Source organism: Lepisosteus platostomus, chromosome 5, assembly GCF_059453375.1.
Source record: "Lepisosteus platostomus isolate fLepPlt1 chromosome 5, fLepPlt1.hap1, whole genome shotgun sequence".
Lineage (NCBI taxonomy): Eukaryota > Metazoa > Chordata > Actinopteri > Semionotiformes > Lepisosteidae > Lepisosteus > Lepisosteus platostomus.
Window position 1 is genome coordinate 39,355,769 of NC_142615.1, and position 6,000 is coordinate 39,361,768.

The 6,000-nt window shown below is 47.0% G+C and overlaps 4 pseudogenes; all 4 read left to right on the top strand.

Moving 5' to 3' along the window:
• The first annotated feature begins 4,032 nt into the window (after positions 1–4,032).
• Positions 4,033–4,151, top strand: LOC148666355 (5S ribosomal RNA; annotated as a pseudogene).
• Positions 4,152–4,688: 537 nt separating this feature from the next.
• LOC148666356 (5S ribosomal RNA) lies at positions 4,689–4,797 on the top strand (annotated as a pseudogene).
• A 536-nt stretch (positions 4,798–5,333) lies between these two features.
• On the top strand, positions 5,334–5,452 carry LOC148666357 (5S ribosomal RNA; annotated as a pseudogene).
• Positions 5,453–5,989: 537 nt separating this feature from the next.
• LOC148666358 (5S ribosomal RNA) overlaps positions 5,990–6,000 on the top strand; it is a 109-nt pseudogene continuing 98 nt past the window's right edge.

Consider the following 6,000-nt stretch of genomic DNA (forward strand, 5'->3'; position numbering starts at 1 on the left):
ACAACCTTACTGTGGCTGTGGCCCCTTTCTTTATTTTGTAATGAGTTTCTGAAGATAACACTACAGGTAATACACTGGGACGGGTGGGTCGTCTTCATGGCTCAATAGCATTTCAAATACAGCACCCACTCTGCTGAAACCAAGTGTTTTACACACCAGACAGGCCCCCAAACCTCATACAACCTTACTGTGGCTGTGGCCCCTTTCTTTATTTTGTAATGATTTTCTGAAGATAACACTACAGGTAACTGGGACAGGTGGGTCGTCTTCATGGCTCAATAGCATTTCAAATACAGCACCCACACTGCTGAAACCAAGTGTTTTACACACCAGACAGGCCCCCTAACTTTATATAACCTTGCTGTGGCTGTGGCCCCTTTCTTTATTTTTTTTATGATTTTCTGAAGATAACACTACATGTAATACACTGGGACAGGTGGGTCATCTTCATGGCTCAATAGCATTTCAAATACAACAGCCACACTGCTGAAACCAGGTGTTTTACACACCAGACAGCCCCCAGAACCTTATACAACCTTGCTGTGGTTGTGGCCCCTTTCTTTATTTTTTATGAGTTTTTCAATATGGCACCATTAGACAGGCGGTACATGGGGATAGTACATCGTGCTCTTCACGAGTCAATAGCTCTTCAAGCACAACAGCCACAGTGCTGCAACCAGGTGTTTTACACACCAGACAGCTCCCCTAACCTTATACAACCTCGCTTTGAGTTGTTTAACATTTCTTTCAAATCACTTGGGTTCATCAATCATTTGATCATTTTTCAGCGTGGAATAAACCTATTACTTGTTCCTTGGAGATTACCATCTGCTGATAAGATATGATCGCTATATTGACCATATACAATTTCTTGCATAAGGAATTCATATTTTGCATACACCGATCCCCCCGGAGTCCCAAGTGATTCTGGTTTTGGAAAGCTAAAGGACAATGAGCTTCACGATACCAGGGGGACAGTGGGTGGTCAAGTCTCCCCTAAACAATGGATCTTGTCAGATTATGATGTCAGTGCATTTAATAAATGTTGTTGAACTCTCTTTAGCCCAAATACAGAGGAGCCCAGACCCAGAATGTTACACATACTGACAGAGAGTGATCTCATTATGTGTGTTTGGATTTTAATAACTATTTTTATTGTTTGCTAGAACCAAAACAATCTATGTTAGACATTTTCATCTTCAGCCAAAAATACAAACCTGTGTACGTAGTGTGGTGCAGGTTCTTGTCCCATCCTGCTCTTGGTCCAGGTTGGAGGGTTGCACCGATTCTGAATCTTGTTAGCTGGTATGGATGGGTTTGGGGGTGTTGATACCAGAGTGGTCCAGGAGGGGGATTCAGGTGTCTCGGGGGCATTCTTGTTTTTCTATGAGTTCAGGTTGATTCTGTTGGTTTTGCCATGAATCTCCCTCACGCAGGCAAGCGCTCCCGCATTCCCTCGAGCTCTCCCCATACCAAACGTGCACATGTCAATCAGTCCTCTACTTAAACCCTCATCTGTCCCCCGGTCATTGCTCACGATTGAGATTCTCTCCCGGAGCTTACCTACTAACTACGCCTTTGCCTTACTATGACTTCTCCCCTGGACCTCGACCCCGCTTTTCCGACAACTGCTTTAGCCACTCGATTTTGTACCTTCGCCTGTTTTACGCTTTCTCGGATCCTGACCCCAGCCTGTCTCTTCATTTACGCCTCTGCCTACCGACGCAACTTCTACGCCTTCCCGGACTCCGCCCCTTGCCAGTCCCTCGACTACGCCTTCTCCTGTCGATTCTGTGCCTACGCCTGTACTACGCCTTCCCGGACTCGGGCCCCTGCCTGTTTACTCCGACTACGCCTGCGTCTCGCACCAACCCTACCAAGGGCATTGCATTGGATCCCTATCCTCAGCAGTCAGCCCCTGCGTGACAGGTTCTGAGTGTCTTGGTTACATCCGTTTGTGTGTATAGATTAAAAAGCTATTGAAGAGCACCCCCACACCCCCCACCCGTCTCGGTGGAAGTTGCCATGTTCAAAAAATCCTAAAAAGATAATTAAAGTTGCACACAACAAAGCATGACTGTGAAAGGTCAGGAGGCCTGCCTAGTGAGCACAACACTTGATTACAGTCAAAAAAAACATTAAAAAATAAAGAAATGTTCCACAACTCAAAGCAAGGTTGTATAAGGTTAGGGGAAATGTCTGGTGTAAAACACCTGGTTGCAGCACTGTGGCTGTTGTGCTTGAAGAGCTATTGACTCATGAATAGCACCCCCCAATCCCCATGTACCGCCTGTCTAATGGTGCCATATTGAAAAACTAAAATTCTTATTAAAAAAATAAATAAAGGGGCCACAACCACAGAAAGGTTGTATAAGGTTAGGGGACCTGTGTGGTGTGTAAAACACTTGGTTTCAGCAGTGTGGTTGTTGTATTTGAAATGCTATTGAGCCATGAAGACTACCCACCTATCGCACTGTGTTACCTGTAGTGTTATCTTCAGAAACTCATTACAAAATAAAGAAAGGAGCCACAGCCACAGTAAGGTTGTACGAGGTTCTGGGGCCTGTCTGGTGTGTAAAACACTTAGTTTCAGCAGTGTGGCTGTTGTATTTGAAATGCTATTGAGCCATGAAGACGACCCACCTATCCCAGTGTATTACCTGTAGTGTTATCTTCAAAAAATCCTAAAAAATATAAAGAAAGGTTCCACAACCCAAAACAAAGCTGGGAAAAGTCAGAGGACCTGCTTAGTGTGCAAAACACTTGCTGCATTGTGGGTGCTGTGGTTTAAATGCTATTGGTTTGTGAACAGAATACCCCTATCCCAGTGCATTGTGCCATATTAAATAAAAGCATGAGAAAAAGAGATTCAGAATGCAAAGCTGTGTCAGTGTTCTGTGTAAAAAATCGGTTTGAACATCATGGGAGCTGTTTTTAATAAGCTGCTGAGAAAAGAATATTTTAATCTTCCTGCTGTCAGTAGTATTGTGAATATAGTTGACCCTTACCTGAATGAAAACAGGGCGTAAAGGAAGGGTTTCAGAAATCAAACAAAGCTTTATTCCCGTGCTTACAGTCTGGGTAATGGGAGACTGCGCTGTTCTGCTTCCTATGGTCATATACGGGTTTTTCGCATGAAGCCGTATTGAACAGTATTTCTCGCGTTGTGAACGTGTGCACACAGCGGTCCCCCGGGTTCCAGTTCGTGCGTAATTACGCATCGAAGAAAAACCGGAGGTTTAAAAAAAGATAATTAGCTCACTGATAGTTTGATGTAAAGGCTGTGGAAATATCCACAAGTCGTGGTCTTTAAAATGCATTTGGTTTGACGGCGTTCTGTGCTTCCATTGCGAAGATATGGACAAAAGAATATTCGTGCATGGTCAAAAAAATGTCATAAAATCGAAAAAGTAAAGGCTGAGAAAGCATCCACAATGTATTTTATACACAAAACAAGCATTCTCGCAACTCTAAGAGGTTACGTGAAAGCGCTACAGGCGTGCCAAAATCGTTTTCGAACTTCGAGCTAACTTTACCCCGGTGATCGACCGTTAATCGCCAGCTTGTCCGTCTGTTTATTTGTCAGCTTTGGCGAGACACGGGTGCTTGTGTATTAGCGTGAGCGTTTTTTATTCTGATCATGAACAGTTTAACAAGTCCGCAAAGGATCGAGGAAAGGTTTATCGCCAGCTGAAAAGAGACACAGCGCTTCGGCTGTGGAGACTTGTTCGGCTGGCGTTCGGAGAGTCGCGTTTTTCAGAATTGTATTGAGATCGTTTTCCACAGAGCTCAGATGTCAAAGCACAGCAGCAGCTCTCCACAGCGATCCTCTATAGCGCCCTTTCTCCCGCAGCTCCGTCCTCATTGGAAGGAAGCAAGAGTGAAAGGCTGAAGTGAAATAGAGCGGGGACGAAGGCAGTGAAGAGAGAGAACGTGGGAAGAAGAGAAAAATGCAAGGGAAAAAAGAAGCGTCGTAAAAGAGGTGACGGAGCTGTCCTCTCAATAAGAAGGGTGCCAGCGAGCCTTGCTCTTGCTTACGGCCACACCCCCTTGAGCACGCCTGATCTCGTCTGATCTCGGAAATTAAACAGGGATGGGCCTGGTTAGTACTTGGATGGGAGACCGCCTGGGATTACCAGGTGCTGTAAGCTTTTAAGCACAGGAAGCGCCCTATCCCCGCTCGCTCGCTCATTCCCCTGTTCACACGTGCAGTGCAGCTTGTCCTTCTGTTTATTTGTCAGCTTTGGCGAGACACGGGTGCTTGTGTATTAGTGTGAGCGTTTTTTATTCTGATCATGAACAGTTTTACAAGTCCGCAAAGGATCGAGGAAAGGTTTATCGCCAGCTGAAAAGAGACACAGCGCTTCGGCTGTGGAGACTTGTTCGGCTGGCGTTCGGAGAGTCGCGTTTTTCAGAATTGTATTGAGATCGTTTTCCACAGAGCTCAGATGTCAAAGCACAGCAGCAGCTCTCCACAGCGATCCTCTATAGCGCCCTTTCTCCCGCAGCCCCGTCCTCATTGGAAGGAAGCAAGAGTGAAAGGCTGAAGTGAAATAGAGCGGGGACGAAGGCAGTGAAGAGAGAGAACGTGGGAAGAAGAGAAAAACGCAAGGGAAAAAAAGCAGCGTCGTAAAAGAGGTGACGGAGCTGTCCTCTCAATAAGAAGGGTGCCAGCGAGCCTTGCTCTCGCTTATGGCCACACCCCCTTGAGCACGCCTGATCTCGGAAGCTAAACAGGGATGGGCCTGGTTAGTACTTGGATGGGAGACCGCATGGGAATACCAGGTGCTGTAAGCTTTTAAGCGCAGGAGGCGCCCTATCCCCGCTCGCTCGCTCATTCCCCTGTTCACACGTGCAGTGCGGCTTGTCCGTCTGTTTATTTGTCAGCTTTGGCGAGACACGGGTGCTTGTGTATTAGCGTGAGCGTTTTTTATTCTGATCATGAACAGTTTAACAAGTCCGCAAAGGATCGAGGAAAGGTTTATCGCCAGCTGAAAAGAGACACAGCGCTTCGGCTGTGGAGACTTGTTCGGCTGGCGTTCGGAGAGTCGCGTTTTTCAGAATTGTATTGAGATCGTTTTCCACAGAGCTCAGATGTCAAAGCACAGCAGCAGCTCTCCACAGCGATCCTCTATAGCGCCCTTTCTCCCGCAGCTCCGTCCTCATTGGAAGGAAGCAAGAGTGAAAGGCTGAAGTGAAATAGAGCGGGGACGAAGGCAGTGAAGAGAGAGAACGTGGGAAGAAGAGAAAAATGCAAGGGAAAAAAGAAGCGTCGTAAAAGAGGTGACGGAGCTGTCCTCTCAATAAGAAGGGTGCCAGCGAGCCTTGCTCTTGCTTACGGCCACACCCCCTTGAGCACGCCTGATCTCGTCTGATCTCGGAAGTTAAACAGGGATGGGCCTGGTTAGTACTTGGATGGGAGACCGCCTGGGATTACCAGGTGCTGTAAGCTTTTAAGCACAGGAAGCGCCCTATCCCCGCTCGCTCGCTCATTCCCCTGTTCACACGTGCAGTGCAGCTTGTCCTTCTGTTTATTTGTCAGCTTTGGCGAGACACGGGTGCTTGTGTATTAGTGTGAGCGTTTTTTATTCTGATCATGAACAGTTTTACAAGTCCGCAAAGGATCGAGGAAAGGTTTATCGCCAGCTGAAAAGAGACACAGCGCTTCGGCTGTGGAGACTTGTTCGGCTGGCGTTCGGAGAGTCGCGTTTTTCAGAATTGTATTGAGATCGTTTTCCACAGAGCTCAGATGTCAAAGCACAGCAGCAGCTCTCCACAGCGATCCTCTATAGCGCCCTTTCTCCCGCAGCCCCGTCCTCATTGGAAGGAAGCAAGAGTGAAAGGCTGAAGTGAAATAGAGCGGGGACGAAGGCAGTGAAGAGAGAGAACGTGGGAAGAAGAGAAAAACGCAAGGGAAAAAAAGCAGCGTCGTAAAAGAGGTGACGGAGCTGTCCTCTCAATAAGAAGGGTGCCAGCGAGCCTTGCTCTCGCTTATGGCCA